The following is a 20,273-nucleotide window of genomic DNA, read 5'->3' on the forward strand; positions in this document are numbered from 1 at the left end:
AAAGATTCTGATTCAGTTGGTCTGGGCCAAGCATCTTCCTTTTTTGTAATCCTCCATAGGTGACTCTGAATTGCTCCAAAGCCTGAGAACCGCTGACCTATGTAGGTCGATGATTTGCAAGTCGATACCCCTTCTGAGCCTCAGATCATGTAACCTTCTGCCGTCTGGGCATCTCCCTGAGATGTCTAATGGGCAAATCAAACTCCAAGTAGAAGAGGTTTTGGAGTCGCTTCAACAGCTATATTTAACTCATTCCATTCATTCATTCTTCCAAAATACATCTCAGGCCTATCACCTTCTATAAGAAAAAGCCTGACTTTTATAAAAAAAATCTAGCTGTCACTGGATAAAGAAGCCATTTCTCTGATTCACAAGCTTCCCTGTCTTCTTGAGAATTTCTCTCTAACTATCACTCTCATCTCACAGAGACCTTGTAAAGTCTTGTTATTCTCCTTGCATAAACACATGCCTCTGCATCTACTTTCCTCTAGCAGAAGCAAAACTGGACTATTTGGCAAGATTTGTCCAGCTAGAGACTCAGTGATACTGAAAAAGAAGTGAACATGGGCATAATATGACACAAGATACCCTGGTATTTGGGGTGGACCTTTCTCTTTGAAGCCTACAGATCTCACTTCATCCTGGCTTCCCTTCTGTACCCCTAGAGTGGGCATTATCTCTGCACTTGACAAGCAGAGTATGAACTCAGTTTCCTTGACTCAAGTCTCTACTCAGACAGCTAGAGCAAAGTTCTCCTCCTATTTACGTGTTCTGTTTCTGCTTCTTGTCAGGGCACCCATTTCCTCCTCAAATAACTGGCACTGGAAAAAGACCACGCCCTTCAGAGGAGGCCATGTTTACTCAAGGTGCCATGGTCTTGTAGACTTCACCACTGCAATCAAACCAAAATGTGACACAGTGACCCTAATTTTCACAATGACACACATCACACTTTTGGCCAGCCCCATTGCCATTATCTTAGTTCTGGCCCACATCAGCTCTTCTGGTACATAGCAAAAGGATCCCATATAATCCTTGACCACAGTCTCTCTCACTATTCCAAGTACACGACTCTAAAACTGCAGAACATCCTAATTTAGGGGTCAAACTATTAGGTTTCAGGACATTTTTACACTGTTAAAAATTACTGAGGACCCCAAAGAGATTTTGCTTAGGTGAGTTACCTCTCTCAATATTTACTATGTTAGAAATTAAATCAGAGGGATTGAAAAAAATATTTATTTACTAACTCGTTTAAAAATAGTAATGATCAACATGTCCATATAAGTAACATATTTTTATAGAATGTAATTATATTTCCCAAAACAAAAAAATATTTACTGAAAAGGGTGGCATCATTTTATATTTTTGCAGGTTGCTATGTTTGGCATAAGAGTTTAAACTGGAGTCTCATAGTTACATTGTGGAATCTGAAAACATATCAATGAACTTTTCGTACTCTCACAACAAAATTCATTCCTTGATCTTGCATTTTGAATGTATCTTTTTCTAACACCATGCATTGGTATTTTGAAACATATTGGTTCACTGAGTTAAATACCTTCTCTAAATGTTAATATATTTTATTATCCAATATTTAAAAATTACATTCATTAATATTACCATTGGAATATCATTGGAAAAATCATTAAGTATTGGGAAGCTGTCAAGCTCACAGTGCAGACACAGTTTTTCTAAAATTCTAATTCTCACTTGAAAGCTTGGATTTTGCTGTTGGCAACAAATACTGTCTGTTGTTTTCCTTAAAGTGATAGTCTCAAGAGATTCATTTTTGAGAAAATGAAAAACTATCTGCCAAACTGAAGTCTGGATAACCATAGTTTGTCAGTTGTTCCAAGTAAAAACATGTTTTCTGAAAAAGTGACTAGTACAGCTCACTACTCAATCAGTTGCACAAGTGACTTTTCCTTGAGGCAGCCATCGTACTTCCACATACAGCGGAAGTGCTGTGTACTCACATCACATGGAATGTTAAAACAATGTGCTACCCAAGGACTGAGTTTTAATAAAGTTAGTAACTTCATGTTTCATCAACCCATCTTAAGTGAAACTGGCACTTTCTTTAAAATTTATTTTTTACCACGAGTGTGTGATAGTGACGTTATAATGATTACTAGTACAGTGCAGTGTGGTTGTCTTGATTCGTGCCAAGGGACCAGCAGTTTTACTCACTGTTGCTTTTTCGTCATTACTGCCAATAAGGGAGAAAAGGCAAACAATGTCTTGGTACCATTATGAAAATAGTTTTGACCGCATGGAATCCCGGAAAAGGTCTTGACAACTCCAGGGACCCAGAGTACACATTTTGAGAGCTGCTATGCTAATTCATAAACTCTCAATAGTTCCTACTTCCTATAGGCTAAAGATTGGTCACACCAGAAGTAGCATTTCATGAACTTCAATCTTTCTCCTATTCTTCTGTGGGCTCTGTCCATAAAGACTTGATTTTTAAGTAAGAGCAGTAGTCAGACCAAGAGAGCTGTCTGTGGGGAGAACTTTATGAGTTACTGGAAAGCCTAGCTGTGATTTATGCATCTTGGGGAAGCTGCCGGTGAAAAGGGGTCACATCCCAAGCATTCAGAATCTTTCCCAATCTTTTGAGATTAGCTGGGTCACCAAGGCTTTTGTGGAAAGTCTTGTGTGCTTTGCTTGAATTCCAAGGCCGTGTGAGCTGCCAGTTCCAGCAATGATCTCATTACAACTGAGTGATTGAGTGAGGCAGGTATCCTCTAAGGACATCATTGGGTTTAGAGTGACTGTCTAATTAAACTGCACAGCAGCACCCTGCAGCTGGTGGGAAGGAAGTGTGATTTGGTTTTCGCAGATGGGGAAATAGCATTTAGAGAGCTAAAGTGAATTGAAAACAGTTGTGGAGTGAACCAGCTTCATAGATTCAGAGACTTTTAGGGCTAGAAGAGAAGTTAGAGGTCAGCCAGCAAGCTGAGTTGGAGGGAGTGGAAAGATGACTCAGGATTCCAGCACACGTGCTATAGCACATGAGTCTATTGGGTAGCCAGGTCAATCCCTATGCTACCACAAAAGATGGCTCCATGCCCCTTTCTTTAATCTTTTTAGTGGAACAGCCTCCCCAAAAGGAAGCCAGCTACTCAGTGTATCTTTGGTCAAGTGACAATGTTTTCAGTGAGATTAGCAGAAAGGCTCCAAGTCAGAGGCTCTTAGTCAGGTGACTTGGTGAGTGGTCTCAGCAGCTGGAGGAAGTCCAAGATTACGTTCTCGGAAATTGCAGGGCACTTTCCTAGGATCAGCAAATGACCCTGGAACAGGAAAGATTCTGAATGGTTGGGATGTGACCGCTTACACACATCTACCTTTCTCAGAGGACAAATATGCTCCTTTAATGTCCTTGATCTCATCTGATCTCCACAACAACTCTGTGAGAGAGGTGGGGACAAGGTTTTATCTCCATTTTATAAATGAGGACAATGAGTCCCAGAGAAGGTACGTGACTTGCCAATAACACATTAGTAAGTAGAAGAGCGGGGACTTGAACTCAGGTCTCGAGGCTCAAAATCTCAGGCTCTATCCAATAGCCTGTGTTCCTTTCCCTCAGTGCTGCTCATTGAATTGTGGTACTCGTGGAGGTGCACAGCATAGTGGCAATCCCAAAGGGTATGCTTTATATCTTAGCAACACATACAGCATGCCTTTCTCAGCCTCCTTGGCCAATCTGGCATGATTTCCTCATAAATACAGCAAAACACACTAACACACTGAGAGTTGCTCCAAGACTGGAATCCAATAGCAGCGATAGAACTTCCTTTTCTGGATGTTTATCACGTGTGATTAAAAACCACAGATGCTCTTGACTTTTCATTTTCCACTGGGATGCTATGATATAGAGGGAAGAATACTGGATTCAAAGACGGAAGAGCAGAGTTTTCGTTCCCCTGGTATTTAATAGATGGTTAACTTTCAGTCAACCTATTTGATGTCTCTCAGTCTCAGTTCCTTCATCCATGAAATGAGCAATATATGTAGCAACTGCCCTAAGCTAGCTCACTGGGTTGTTTTTGAGCTTTGAATTACATGATTTTTATAAAAATGCTTTGTATACTGTGAATCTCTATAAAAAGGTGGAGGTCACACTCCCAGATAATTAACCAGGCCTGCAATATCAAATGAGATCATTTTTTACCCATCAGAATGGTATAGACCCTCTAGACAATCATGACCTTCTTTAACTAAGGCTCTAGGGATGCCAAACATTTGAAAAATGTGAGCAAAGAGACCCCAGTGCCTGAAGCAGGGTTTGATAATAGATGGAGAGTGGACGCTGATTCATATCAGGTCAGCTAACTTTCAGGCAGCTCTGGTGGGATGGATATAGGTCTGGGTGTGACTTTTTCAGTGTGACTGGATCCAAGGCCCCACAACTGCTTGTTTGTAGGCTTCTACCACAGCATGCTGTGGTACCTTCACCACCGTTCAAGCAGCACCGTGTGCCTTATCCTGCCTATTGGAGTGATTTGGCCCTGTGAGGAAGGACACTGAGATACTGGCATTTGAGATGGTGCTCAGACACTTGCAAAAAGGTGTTCTAGAAGCTGCTGGGCTCTGACTTTCCCAGGGTAGCGTTATGTCACTGTGTTGTATGGAGAGGCTACATAGTACATGGTTAAGAGTATGAGCTATGAAACTAGATTGCTTGAGTTGGAATCCTGCCCTTATATTTGCCTCCTTGTGCCTCCCTTTTTTAACTCTCCAAATGGGGAGATAACAGTACTATCTTAATCTGTTTGGGCTACTTTAACAAAAAACCATAGACCGGGTGGCTTATAAATAACAATAATTTATGTTTCATAATTCTGGTGGCTGAGAAGTCCAAGTTCATGGTGCTGGCAGATTCAGTGTCTGGTGAGGTTCCACTTCCTGGTTCATAGACAGTTGTCTTCCTACTGTGTCTTCACGTGGCAGAAGGGGCAGAAGAACTCTCTGGGTCTGTTTTATAAGGCACCAATCCCAATCATAAGGGCTCCACCCTCATGACTTAATTACTTCCCAAAGGCCCTACCCCACTAATACCATTACCTTGGGAGTTAGGGTTTCAACATATGGATAGGGGAGGGACACATTCAGACCATAGCAAGTACCTATTTTATAGCATTGTCCGAGAAACAAATGAGCTTAAATGGGTATGAAAGCAGTCAGTTCAGTCTCTGGCACATACATATACATAGGCTTCTATATAATCCTTCCCATTCAAGAATCACCATGTGTAAGAGTTGGAAGGGGTCTTGGCTAGTCCCAGTTTACAACTGGAAACATTGAGGTCCTGAGAGGAAAAGCAATTTGCCTATAGTCACCCAGCTACTAACCCCAGTGGACTATAACCCCAGTCTTCTGATTTCAGCTCTGAGTGCTTCTCCATGATTCCCTTTTCCTAGTCTTTCTACTGTATGAGTCTGTCCTTTAGCCATTAATCCAGTTCTGATGCTGATGCTCTTGATACTCTAGATGTTGGTACATGAAAGCAGATGTCTGACAACAAAGCAGACTGAGGACTTATTTGCTAATCATGGCTTTGTTTTCTGCTAGCCCTGATTCACAGTTTTAAAAAGAAGCTTCTATAAATTTCAATTCTGTTCGATTATACCCCCAACTGCCCTTCTGTCTTTTCAGTTCAGACCTTCAACCTCTCTCCCCCGGTTATTTGCTCTAGTCCCATGTAATTTCCTGATCAGTCTTCCAAAAACTCAACTCTGAGCATGCCCTCCTTTTCCTCTAGAATCTTCATTGGTTCCCATCACCTACGGATCTTTATCTGGCATCAGTTCTCTGTGCTGGCTGCAAATATCACTTCAGCTATGAGCTATTCTAAAGTTCCTCATATTATTCACCTAGTCAGCCTCACACTGTTCCCTGCACATACCTTGAACTTCTCTAATGCATCATGTTTGCTTAGATGGTTCCTTTCCTTTCTTCAAAGCCTGCAGAAATGCTACCCATTTTTCAAGACCTGTCACAAATATCATGTTCTCCATGAACCTTCTTAGTTAGCCTCGAAGTGATACCTCAGAGTTCTTTGTGGCATCTTTCTCATTTTACTCACCTTATTCTGTCTTGTTTTATAACTACTGAGATCCATGTGAGCTATGAGTTGGAGGGCAGGGATTTCGTCTTTTCCAACTTGGTAAATGCTGCTGCCTAGCACAGCAATCTGTACAATAAGTATTTGTTAAATGGATAAATTCTTCACAGTACTGTCATTGAAAGGGGGTCTCTAAATTATCAAGATTAATATGAATAATTAAGTCTAATTATTAACCTCTGTATTATTAAGACTAATAATACAGGCCTATAACATCTGGCTTCTCTTGTCTCTCCGCTTTCGTCTTTTGTCTCTCTTCTTTCCATTCTCTAGTCATACTGTCCTCCCCTTTCAATTCCTCCAAATGCCAATTTCTCTGCTTTAGGGCATTGCAGCTGCTGTTCCCTCTGCCCAGCATGCTCTTTCTCAAGATCTTCACATGACCGAATCTTTCTCATCTTTTAGGTATCAGCTTAAATGTTACCTTCCCCAAGAGAGTATTCTTTCCTTCTATTCTCTCTTATGTCTGTTCCTTTTCTTTATAGCATTTGCTGTTTTTATTTACCTGAAATCTTTCCTCTCCACTAGACTATACACTCCATGAGAACAATGACCATATGTGTTTTGTCCACTATTGTACAACCATCTTCCAGTTCAGTACAGCATATGGCAGACATTAAAGTCCATTAACTGAAGTTTTTAAAAAGGTTGAATGAAGGCATGAGTGAATGAGGCTTCCTTGAATTCTTTCCACCTGTGCCCTCTTGACCGAGATCATGTCTTTAATTTTTTTATTTTTGAATTTATTTATTTGTTTGTTTGTTTGTTTGTTTGTTTATTATGACATTGGTTAACGAAATCCAACAAGTTTCAGCTATACATTTTAACAGTAAGGCATATATATATTTACACTATGTGTTCACCTTCCATAGTTAGATTTCCTTCTGTCACCACATATTTAACCCCCGTTAGCCAGTCTACCTGCCCCCTCCTCCCTACCCACTGGTAACCACTAGTCTATTGTCCATGTCCATGAGTCTCTGTTTGTCCTGTTCACTTGTTGCTTTTAGGTTTATATTCCACATATAAGTGATATCATGTGATTTTCAACTTTTTCTTCCTGGCCTATTTTGCTTAGCATGATTATCTCAAGGTCCATCCATGTTGTCACAAATGGCAGTATTTCATCTCTTCTTATGGCTGAGACATTTAGAAGAGATCCCAGTAGCTCATGGATAAATCCCTTCAGCACCAAGGGACTCCTTTCAGCATACCTCGTACTGTCAGAAGAGCACATACCTACATTCACCCTTCCAAGGACCCTTTCACAAATTCCCTAAGGTCAAAGTCATAATTTGACTTTACTGAACTTGTTAATATAGAATATTTACTCTATTAAGTAATTATCCCCTTTTCATTCATTCTCATTTAGTGCCACCTATGTACCAGGCAGGCAATATATTGAGAGTACAAACATCAGCACAAGGGTCTCAACCTTCAGAGTCTCATGTGCTGTGTTGCCCAGGTATTTCCTCTTTCTAAGAACAGCCTTTTCTTTCTTAAAAGCCTAGCAGGGGGGTGCCCTTAGGGGTCCTTAACCTAGCTCTGCCATGATCTTATCATTTGTTTAAAATGTGTTCACCTATCTCAAAACACTCTGCCCTGATTTATAGATATCTTGCTGCATTATTTGTTTTTTTCTGGCTCAACTGGAACTGCTTGCCAGGCCCCTCCTTCTCTTACTCTGCACCTCCCATCTGATGGAGGGATGATGTGCAGATTTAAACTCAGGCTTGTCCTACAGGCCACCACAGGAGCTGCTCAGGATAGGAGGCAGGCCACTGTTAAGAACCTATTCTCTAAGAGTTGTTCTAGGAAAGGGGATATATATATATATATACATAGAAATAGAAAGAATATATATATATATATATATATGTATAAAGGGGAGATATATATATATATATAAAGGAGATATATATATATATATAAAAGGATATATATATATATATATATATATTATGCTTAAAAGGAGATATATATGCTATATATATATATAAAGGGGAGATATATATATATATATAAAGGGGAGATATATATATATATAAAGGGGAAATATATTATATATATACATATATATATATACATATATACATATACATATATATATATACATACATATTTTCTCTCCAATCCGCTGCAATCTTATTACTAGTTATCTCCATAAAACACATCCTGATAAGTGCCCTGGGGGCTGAATTTATTATATAGATGTTCAGGCATGCAAAATCCAAGAGTCCAAGGCCTGAATGGAGTGGGACCAGGATGACGGGTGTGGCCAGAGTCACAGCTATGAGATGCCCGTTTTTTTATGTTAGGTTTCTAAGTGAACCACTAAACCTGTCTTGTGAATTGAAGGATTTTAAATTTCATGCACAAGAAATTATGGAACTTCTTTTATGAACATGGGTTTCCAATAACTCAGAAAGGCCTTTTGACTCTTTCCTCGAATTTCTCTTGATTACATATACGTCTCACCACCTCCCGCCACCATCGCCCTCTGCCTGAACACTGCATGGCTCCTCAACCAGCCTTCCTGACCTCCTCTGGTTCCTCTCTAATTCATTCTCCACACAGCATTCAGAGCCATCTTTTAAACCACAGATCTGACTGGGTCACCATTGCCCCCTCGTGTTCCTTAGGCCTCAGGATGAGATCCAAGCCTTTTTAACCTTGTTCATAGAATCCTCCCAACTTGACTCCTGTTGACCTCTAGCTACATCCTTATTTCTCAGCATTCACTCTCTTGTACTGATGCTTCAACCACTCGTATCCTGTGCTTGCTTTTGCTTCCAGGTCTTTGAATATGTGGCACTTCTATCTGGAGCTTCCTGGCCTCCCCTCCCTGATTCCCAGCTGATCTTGAAGAACCTGTTCAGATACCGCCTAAAGGTACCAGGGCAGAACACTCAACACCCTCCAACGCCACACCTCCTTTCCCAGCAGTTCGACTAGGAGGCCCTGCAGTTGTTCCCAGAGCCTCCCGGTACCCCTCTGTCAGGCCATTACTATAATGTACGCTAATTGCCTGCTTTGTTGTCTGTTCCCCTTACCAGAGTGTATGACCCTTGAAATCCACATCTCTCCTATTCATTATTATAGTCCCAGTAGCTGGCACAGTTCCTAGCATATAGTAGGGAAGAACTCAATAAATGTTTGTTGAATTAATTCATTCATGAATAGATTTGCTGGGATAGATAAATTCTAGGCCTTGATGTCAGGAATGATATTGATAAAGCAGGTGACACAGTAAGAAAAACTCTAGGCAGGAAATCATGATTTCTAGTTCCTTGTTAACTCTTGCGAGTCACTTTTTCTCTCTGTATGGACTTCAGTTTTTCCATATATAAAATCCTAGAATCCAAATCTCAGATATCTTTTTTAATTGCTTGTGGTCCATGGTGATGAATCACACTTTTTTTTTTCTTTAAGAATCACACTTATTTCTCTGAGTTGCCTAGAGGAGATGTCAGAAGACCATCATGTTTAGAAGGACCCTCTTAAAATTTGTAGATAGCATTCAGGACAAAATTAGAAACAAGGGCTGCTTTGGTCATAACAGGACTTAGTTCTTGAAACTCAATTTTCAATGCCTTTTGGTGACTTCTCCCTGGAATTGAGGAGCTCCCGCCTTTATTTCCTCCCAATTGGCATCCTGAAGCTTCTCTTTGGAGGCTCTATCATTTTTTCTCTGCAGAGTTGATAAATTTGCTGAATTCCAAAGATTGGGGGTGAAAATATGGCTCAGAATCAGGGCCTGACAAGAGGTGGAAGACGTGTCAGATTCCATGAATCAGGATACAGTGTCTAGAAATTTAGCATAACCCTGCAAAGCCCAAGACCTAGGGCCATAGACGCCTGGGCTGGAATGGAAGGTGGTGGGTAAATGGCTCAAAATTATTGCAAAGTCTCCACAAGCCCATTTATAAACCAAGCATTTCCTCTGACTAAATGAGTACAATGTCTTGCAAATATATGTAGTTTTTAACACGTACGACAGAGCTACCATAGTGACTGAAAAAATAAACATTCATTTAAAAGTAGCTCTAAATCCATATCAGGTGTCATGAGCTTTCCTCACTCAGTGGATATAACAAAGAATACTGCAGTGAGCCTCAGTTACAGGATTGCCAGGTCTAGGAAAAGATGAATCCACATCTGTCTTGTTGCTATACTCCTAGCATCTCAGTCAAGGCCAGACATGTACTAGGGGCTTAAAAGATATTTGTCAGGATTCAGGGGAATTTTTTTTACTTTAAAAAGACAGAAAATATTAGGAACCACTAATCGGGATAATTAATAAATAATATTTTTTTCATATTTTCATATTTTATATAGCCTTTTGAAGCTTAAAAAATAATTGCTTTTACATACATCACTGCATTTAGCCCTAAAAAATGACCTCGTGAGGACAGTGAACTCAGAGGCAAAAAGGCTGCCTGTAAGCGAAGGAGGGTGAGACGGGTGGAGTCTGCAAGCAACAAGTGGTGGAACCAGGTCTTTGGCTGCAATTTGCAGAAAACTATCTCTCCTCTGTTGCTGTGGTAGCTGGAATGGCTCAGATGCATGACATCTAGGTAAGATTAGGCCCCAAAATAAGACTGGTGTTTCATCAAGTTGGTTTAGTGATTGTAAGAATTTCAAAGCCAGTACAGAGTTTCTGGACTTTAAAAAGATAAAGGAGTTGGGAAAGCTGACTGAGAAACTGCAAGCTAGAGACTCTCCTTTTGTATCTCTATTTCTCTCTCTCTCTCTCTCTTTTTTTTTTTTCTGTTATTAAATAGAAATATAATGGTAGAGGCAAAATGAAGGTTAATCTCTGTTAACTAATTTAAAGTGTGTATTTTTCTGCATTTTGATTGAAGTGCAAGGTTTAAGAATCATGAAAGATGATCGAGACATGAAACAATGAGAACTGCAATCAGAGGAATACTAAGTAAATAAAAAGGTACGTTTATACAATGAAAATGAGCGCAGTAGTTAAAATGGTGTAGGTTTACGCTTATTGATGTATAGTTGACGATTTAAATCAAGTCAAAGGATAGCATATACTATAAGTGTTTTCCCACGTCCGTAAAATTGTACATACTCTTATAAGTGCAACAACATGCTTGGAATAAGTGATGCTCACTGAATATTAAGTAGCTCTGCACAGCAGGATTTCATGTTGGTTTTGACTTTCCTATTCTGCATTGTTCTGACTATGCATGGTGGTTGTTACAGACTGCATGTTCTCTGAGTCCACCTGCATTGCTGATCTCAGAGAGGATGACGTAGCCCCACAGGGCAGTGGTTTGTATTAGCCATTCCTCACATAACATCCAAAGCCGATTGGATATGCTCAGGTCTTTTCATAACTAAGCAGACTGAGCTTTGACTAGCTGTGGCAGGAGCGGAAGTGACTGGGCCGCCATTGCATGGCTCGGGTCACAGTGCTCATGGCTCTCCAGGAGGAGCAGAGGGACACCCACCAGTGCATAAGCCCATAGTCTGTCCTGGAAGCCTCTTTCACAGAGGCCAAGCTCTGGGTCTCTGGGTTTGCTTTGCTGTCTCCGGGAGTCACTCATGAGGTCAGGCAGATGGACATGTTTTTTCCCTTCCAGTCTGCCATGTGTTGCAGACTTTATGTCCATAGCCTTCTCCCCTGCAAGGACACTAAGTGCAAAGGAATTCGGAGTCTGAGGAAACTGTATGGCCTGAGGGCTCTCTAGGAGTCACTTTTCTTTCTGAGCCTCAGTTTCTTCACCTGTGAAATTGGAATAATAATGTTGCCTCGTATGAGGATCAAATGAAATGATATTTATAGAAATGCTTTGTAGACTTTAAAATGGTTTTATACTTGGGAAATTGACAAAATGGCAGGGGCTTAGAGTTAGACGTGGAACTGAGTGTGGCCCTGACAGTGAGACTTTGAGTGTGTTGAACAACGTCTCGAAGCCTCAGTTTCTGTCCTGTAGAATGGGGTTATTCTGCTCTTTGTCCTGCCACTAGCCTGAAACTCTCCAGGTGGAGGAACTGTGATTTGTGTTATCTCCAGGGAATTAAGGCTCAAATTAAACTTTCTCAAGAGCAATTATTCACATGTTGTTGGGGTGGGGGATGCCTTGTGGCTGGAACCCAGCTTCTCCCACCTTGTTTTTAGTTTTACACCCCTGAGTTCCAAAACCAGCTGGCTGAATCACTTGTAAACAGAGCCAAAACAATATCCATGCGTCATAGGAGGCCACGGCTCCAGCCCCACCTCAGGATAGCATACTAAAAATATCTTCCGAGCGCTATTTTTAAAGCCCTGCAGGCTGCTCACCACAAGCAGAGAAAGCAGAACTCCTCACTGTGTGCTCACGCACAGGGTACCAACTCAGATTCCTAGGTGGGCCCTTAGGTCATTTAAGGACCTAGACTTATTAACCCCACATCCTCCTCTCTGATCACAGGATTTGCTCAACGGGCAAAGGCCCACAGTGTAAATGCAGCCTGGCCCCTGTCAGAGGATGCTGCCAGGCACACAGGGCCACCATTACACAAGCTGTGTGCAAACTTTCCACACAAGGCATCCTCTGAACCACCAGCACAGAGGCTTTTGCCAAGCGAGGGCATTGCATGTTCGTCCCTCCCATTTAAACAGTCATGTATAATTTTCAAAGCATAGTCACAAACATTACTTTCTTTGATCTTCATGGCACTCCTGCTAAATGAATATTATTATCCCCATGTTATAGATTAGGAAAGTAAAGGAATATTTGTGATCTTACAAAACCCCTGTTAGGCAATAGAATGCAAATGAACTCCTCTGTGTGTCTGAAGGTGGGATGACCTCAGATATCCTGACATGGGCTCAGCGTCTTCCTTCTCATTCTCCTACACAGTGGAAACATCCCTCTTCGCTGTAGTTGACTGTTCGTTTTCATTCATTCATTCATTCATTCATTGGACAAACAGTTCCTGAGCACCTACTCTGGGCCAGGTCTTCACTGTGCTAAGCTCAGAGACAAACGATGTCATGCCCTGGGGAGGTAACAGCGACAGGACACAAGTCTATAGTGCATGGTGAGCACAGGGTGGTAGAAGAAGTTATGAAAGCTTTCAGGAAGGGGTCATCCCTTTGGAGGTCTGAAGGTTGAGTAGGAAATGGAAGAGGAGAAGTCCAGATGTGGGGAGCAACCTGGGCTGGCAGACGGCATGGGAGAGCAAGGAGCATGTGGGAACTGAGGCCAGGTCAGAGTGGGTGGTGCACAGGAGGCAGGGACAGTGAGGCTGGATTGCTATCAGGGTCAGAGCAATTGGTGCAGGGTCTGCCCGAAGAGCATGGGGGAGTTGCTGGAAGTTTTCAGCAGAGAACAATATGCTCAGATGTAGATTTTAGAAGCATCTCTGTGCTGACTGTGCGGAGGACCAGAGGGGAGCAAGCCTGGGGAGAAGAAGCCACATTGGAGGTTGCTAAACTAGTTCAGATGAGACAGGATGGGATTTTGGACTGAGGTAGGCAGAGTTAGAGAGGATGAAAGAAGAAAGGATCCAATATTCTAGAAGAACTTCTAAGACTAAAAATTAAAAGACTAAAAGCTAGTCACGGGGCTTAGTGACCAGTTGGATGTGTAGGGATGGGAGAAAAGGAGAGTTTGAGTATGGGGTTCAGTCTTGGGTAACTGGGAGCAGATCAGTGCCATTCAGAAAGCGGGGAAACAGAAAGGAGGAACAGGCAGAAGGAAAAGAGGCTTATTTTGAATTTGTCATGTTGAGGAGCTAGTTGTATAGCTAAGTAGCCATGATAAGCAGGAAGTCAGATATACAATTGGAGGCTCAGAGGAGAAATCGGGCTTGGACATAACAGTGTGGAAGGGGATGGGGAATCGATACAACCTGTAGATCAGTGGGTCTCAACTCTCGCTCTCATCAAAATCAACTGGGAAGCTTAAAAAAAAAGATACCGGTATCTGGGCCCCACCCCCAGAAATTCTGATATGATGACTGCATGATGAGCCCTGGCATCAGTGTATTTAAAAAATTCCCAGATGCTGCTTCTGATGGGTAGCCAGGGCTGGGAAACACAGCCACAGAGATAAGATGGTGGAGCAGTGAAGGCCTGGACACATGGCAGATGACAGGCATGTGGTGCGCACTAGCTTGGAAGGGTCAGGGAGGATAGAAAGCCAGAAATCAGCCTGGTATCCAGGGAGCAGGCCACCAGGAGAGCATTGTCTCTTCAGCCAAAGAAGGCAAGTACTAAGAAGGAGGCCCTGTGCACCGTGTCGGATGCTCAGGAGGGGCCAGGCCATGTGAGGCCTGAGGGTGTCTAGGTGCTGACCTAGGCAGAGTGGACTTGGGGGTAGGTCACAGAGCCAGGTCAGACCAGACTCAAGGGAGGTGGAAGCGGGGAAGGGAAGACTACCCAAGGCGGGCAACTCTGTTAAGAAAGGTGGCTGTGAATGAAAGCAGAGGGAATAGCTAGAGGGAAGCCAAAGGTGGAGGCACGATCGGATAGATTTGAGGTAGTCTGTCTCAAGTGTAAGGAGGCAAGGAGGACTAGTTGACATCACCCTGAATGATAGGGGACAGTTAAGTTAATAGAGAGGATGGGGTGCAGAGCCCAGTGGAGACATCAGCCATAGGAAAAGGGCTGCTCCCCGATCTGGGGTGGCAAGGACCCAAGACCGCATCACCTGCCTGCATAGAGCCCAGTACCTGTACCTGCCCCAGAAAGCTATATTGATGGGTAAGCTGACACTGCTGTTTCTCTCCTCCCCACAGGCCCACTTCCAGCCCTTCTGTCTCATGCTCCCCTTCCATGTCCTCCTCCTGCTGCTCTAGCTGGAGCTGCCAGGTGCCACCTTGATGCAGATGACTCCTACCCGCTCTGCCCACTCCTCACACCCCAGAATGTTTTTACCTATTGTAAATGCCCACTTCTCCGCTCACTCCTCACACACCAGAATGTTTTTTACCTACTATAAATGCCTTGAAAGCAGGGACTCAAAGTTTGCCTGCAGTAGTAGACACTAACATATGGCAGTTCATTAATAAACATTTCTTGTGTTAAATACGTGCGTAAACATAAAGCACTGACATAAATACATTTATACATATATTTATATGTGTTTAATTGTGCACGCTCCCCCACAGGGTAGACACATATGCCCACTCTGGGCACCTGTGCACTCACGAAAATCTCTCCGCTGGACCCTCTTTGTCACTCTCTGTGACATGCCCTACATCCTGGAAAGTAGCCGTCTGTGGACACAAGACCTGGCCCATCCACACTTCCAGGATACATTTGTTCTAGTTTAGGAAACATCACAGATCACCTACGAATTCTGGAATGTGAGTGAGCGCTTCTGACATATGGTTAAAGGGAAGGGAATTTGTCATCCATTACGGAATATATGCTCCGCCAGGCTCATTTTTTTGTTTGTTTGTTTTAACAGTAAATGGCTTCTAGGAAGGTAACAGGAAGAGGTGTCTTTCCAGCACTCATCCTCCTTCCCAGTTTGCTCAAGAAACATATGGCAGAAACAGTGACTCAATTTCAACTTGTAGTTTTAGTTCTTGGTTTATAAGAGCTATAAAAGAGTGTCCAGCAAAACAGGCACTAATATTTTCAGAATTCCAACAATAATTCTTGTTTCTACCAACAAATGTTAAGGCATATTTACCAAAAATTTTTTAAATCCAAATTCAGTATGTTTTATTTAAAAACATTAAATTTTTTTCCAACACACAAATTGCTCTCTTTAAGCCAAAAAGCTTCTTAGTTCTATTTTTTTAATATTTATTTTTTAATTTGAGTTGACATTCAATGTTATTTTAGCTTCTTAATTCTAGATAAAAATAAGTGCGTGGATGTTATGTTATCATAAGATAATGCTTTTTTTTTTTACCTTGTGTGAGGATTTAGGTTAAGAAAAGAGATATTGTACTCCTTGTCTGTGAGGGACAGTGAGAAGGAGCCATGTCTATATTTCATACCTTTGATAATCAGGGCCCCCTCGCCCCAACGCACTGTACGATGGCATATTAAATACGTAAACCTGAGCCAGGTCAGCATGAGGCTGAATTTTTTAGAGTTAGAGTCATTGGCCCAAAGTACATTGGTCCTTCTGAGGCCATTTGAGTTCCCCACACCATTCTACCTCCCACTTTCGTTGGCCACAGATAGCACCCCTGACACTGCTAGCCACCCTACAATACGGAATGTTCCTGGGTCTCCAGGTTATCATTTTCCTCTCTTCATGACTATTCTAACCTCGATTGAGTCATTAGGGAGGAGTCTTCTCCTTGGAATAAGAGGATGAAAACCCAATGATGCTACCACTTTCTATCTTAGGAGGGTGGTTGGAGACAGATCTCCCCACTGTCTTCTGCCATCCTTCCATTCCCATGGTTTCCCCAGGTGCTGAGCAGTGAAGAACTTCAGGCCTCAGAACTTGTGCATTTGCATAGAGGTGGGTGGGTAGGGAGTGGCGACAGACATCCAGAGGACAGGAAAGCAAGCTGAAGGCCCGGGGGTTATATGAGGAAACAAGAACAGAGAGTCTGACTGGGCCTCAGAAAGGAGCTGGGGGAGTTCAGAGAGACTGCAGTGTGGGAGGGAGGAAGGGAGGAAGGAAAGAAGAAAAGAAAGCGTAGAAGCTCAAAATCTTTCTAGTACCTTCTTCACTTCCAATCTGGAATGTGCTGGGGATAATCCGTCAGAACACAGGCTTTCTCGACACTCATGACATCCTACAGCTGCAGCCGTGACTGAGTCCTGCAGACAGGAGCACCGATAGAGACCGATTCTGCAACAAAGAGAACTTCATCATCACTCACTCAGGATGGGCACTTATTAATAATGGCGATTTCACCAGATTCATAACAGATGCCAGACAGGGGAACACCCCGCTCTTATTTTCTTCATGCTTAAAATGAGGTTACTTGAGGGGCAGCTGATGGAAGAGGGCTCTTGGATCAGAGAAGACCCAAGGAAGACATAGCAACTGTCTTTGAATATCGAAGGGCTGACCTGCATGTGGGAGAGGGGCAGGCTCACAGAGATCAGAGGGAGAGAAGGTAGCAGGTTTTCAAGTTATCGTACCATGGTACAGGCTGCCTTGGGAGGTGGCGACTTCTCCATGCTGGGGAGATTCAAGCAGAGGCTATGGGACTATTTGTCATGGATATCCTATAAGGATCACTGTTAATTAGGCCTTTGTGATCATTCCTGCAGAGCTGAAGTTTGGTCCAGTCTCCAATCTCCTCCATGAGTCTCCTTTGTGTTGCCTGGACAGGGTTCAACCAAGACACGTAAGACTGGAGAGCTTAAGCTGTTCTCATCTGATAAGGAGAGCCTGTCCCTGTCCGGCCTATGACCTTAGCTCATTTAAAGTGACCAGAGCCCTCACTAGTACTGAGTTATAACCCAAAGTCATGGCTTTAACCATGTGAGAAAGGTATTAATAGATTTATTTTACTAATGAGGAATGCAAGGCTTACAGAGGCTATGTAACTAGCTGGTTAAGCGGAAGTCTGGCCCAGGCTCCTAGCCACTAAACCATGCTGATTTTTTAAAATTAAAAAACTTTTTTCAATTATAGTTAACATATAATATTGTATTAGTTTCAGGTATACAACATAGTGATTAGACATTTATTTAACTTGCAAAACGATTGCCCCAATAGGTCTAGTACCCATCTGACATCATACATAGTTATTACACTATTATTGACTATATTCCCTATGCTGTAGTTTATGTCCCCATGGCTATTTCTATAACTGGAAATTTGTACATCTTAATCCCGTCACCTTTTCTACCTCCATGCTGATTTGTAAAGGCATTCTTAGGTAAGAGGGCAATGTAAATAATTACTACCCTAATTTAATATGTTTGTAGACCAAGTTTTCAAATACATTCCTTAAAATGTTGTTTAGTGACACATGAATTAATCTCCAGTTCCTATCCACAGAATTTTTGGTTTCCTACATTCTTCTCTTTCATCATAGGCCATGCAGATCAGTGATTACCAAACTTTGGGGAGTTGTAATACCCGGTAATTGCTGGTTTGATTTTGTAATCCACACTCCTACTGCTCCCTAAAAATACTTTCTGGAGCAGATAGAGGCATGCAGGTGTATACCAAAACAAGCAAATTAAAACTCATTTTGTTTCCACATATTCTGTGAGATTTGGGGGAACAGTAAAATGTTCTGGGTGGTCTTGGAGCTTACGTCTTGGGTCAGGAATCTAGAAGTAATGCAAATTAGACAGGCAAGAGATGTCAGGAGAGACTGTGCCACTGAGTCACTGCCTAATCTTGTGTTTGCATCACCTCCCTGGCATCGGAGCTCCCACGGGTAAAAAGAGAAGGTGGGAGAGTTGGGCATTGTTGATTAGGTAATGTCTGTAACCTTTGGTTTGAAAAGGCAGTACTGTGCATGTGACTTGGGAGGTGGCAATATCACTTCCCACACAGCTAGAGATGTGGACTTGGGAGCCTCACACCTGCTGAGTAGAAAATTCCCACTTTAGTTTCCACAACCCACCTCTCTAGGGAAGGTCCTGCCTTCTCATAACCTTTCAGGAAAGGCCTTAAAAGAGCCAAGAATTCTGTCTCTTCCTTCCTTTTATTAGGACTTCTCATACCTCATCCCTAGGACCAAAGCCATGACACACTGATGAAGAAGAAGGTGGGGATCATTTCCTGAAGAGAAATAAAATGAAATGGGAGGGGGTTCAGAGGAAACGTAGCCTTTTTCACACAACACACGGAGAAGGGGATGTATTAGTGCCCACCCAACCATTAAATGTGCTTTGATCCCCGATGGAAGAGTACAGCTGAGAGCAGTCTAAAACACAGAAGCTGAGTGATGAAGATGGTTTCATGCCCAAAAGATGGATTTATGGGAAATTTAGAAAACTCAGCGCATTTCCATCTCCTGAGGTCCTTACAATGTAGCCAAAGTGTGTAACGGGATGAAAACCAAAGGAGAAAAACAGAGCCCTGGCTAATGGAGTGAGAGAAAAGAACGCAGGAGGACCACGTGTCATAGTCAGTGCTTTTCATTATCTCAGAATAAATAAATAAATTGATTACTTGGCTTGTTGTTCATTTGTTTTGGAGGTTAGGCTGTGTTAAAAAATAGAAAGGAGGAAGGGAGGGAAGGATAGTGTAGGAAAAAGGCAAATGATTAAAGAAACTGATCTGCATGAATTACAAATACACTCTCAAGCTTTTAGAAGAGCAGAGGGTTTGCCAGAGAAAAATAATGTCAGTCAAGACAGAGCTGGACTGTAACACTGCTAAGCCCAAGGAAGAGAAGAGAAGAAAGAAAGAGGAGGAAAAGTAGAAGGCGAGAAGATAGGAGGAAAAGGGGGGAGGAAATAACAGGGATTAAATAGAAATTTAATCAGCAATTAAATAATGATTTATTCTTTAAATCATAAAAAGAGCTTAATTTAAAAACGTATTTAGTATAACAACTGATATCTCTGATTTTATTCTTTTCACTCTTCTATTGATATTTTTCTAGAAAGGTTTATCAGTGTAACTGGTAATTTTCAGTACAGAATGCTGTGCCCTAAGTGTCACTCTTGTTACTATCAAATCTTAAAGGAATAACCGTCACTCCTTGACTCCACTTACTGGTATGTGAATGATGAAGAAGGCATATGAAGAGCTCTTCTGTCCCAGAAACGAACTAGAGAAACTGTACTCACAGTCCTGGGTTCATAGTGAGAAAGCTGACCATCTGCTCTGGGTGGGGAAAGAATCATGTGAAAGAAATTGAAAAACCAAACTTGTGTGCAGACCACACATGCGTCCATAACACACAGAAACCCAAGACCCAGAAGTTCATATCAAAACCAGCTCGGAACCAGTGAAGCCCAACCGTTCTTGTGTGGGTGAGTACAGAACCATGCTGTAAAGGCATTTTCATAACCCAAGGCACACGTGGAACGCTCCCTGATGAAGATGGGCTTACAGTTAAAACAATACAAAACAGAGCAAAACAACTACATAGCAAAACGAGAAAGATACATAACCAAAATGGGAGTATCAGTGGCCACAACAAATGAAAGAATAACCTGAAAGAGACTTTTGATAATTTAGTTTAAACGAGTGAATGGGAGATGAGAAAAGGGTCATGGTGAGTGTGGCCAACATTTTCA

Source organism: Pteropus medius, unplaced genomic scaffold (assembly GCF_902729225.1).
Source record: "Pteropus medius unplaced genomic scaffold, Ma_sr-lr_union100, whole genome shotgun sequence".
Taxonomy (NCBI): Eukaryota; Metazoa; Chordata; class Mammalia; order Chiroptera; family Pteropodidae; genus Pteropus; species Pteropus medius.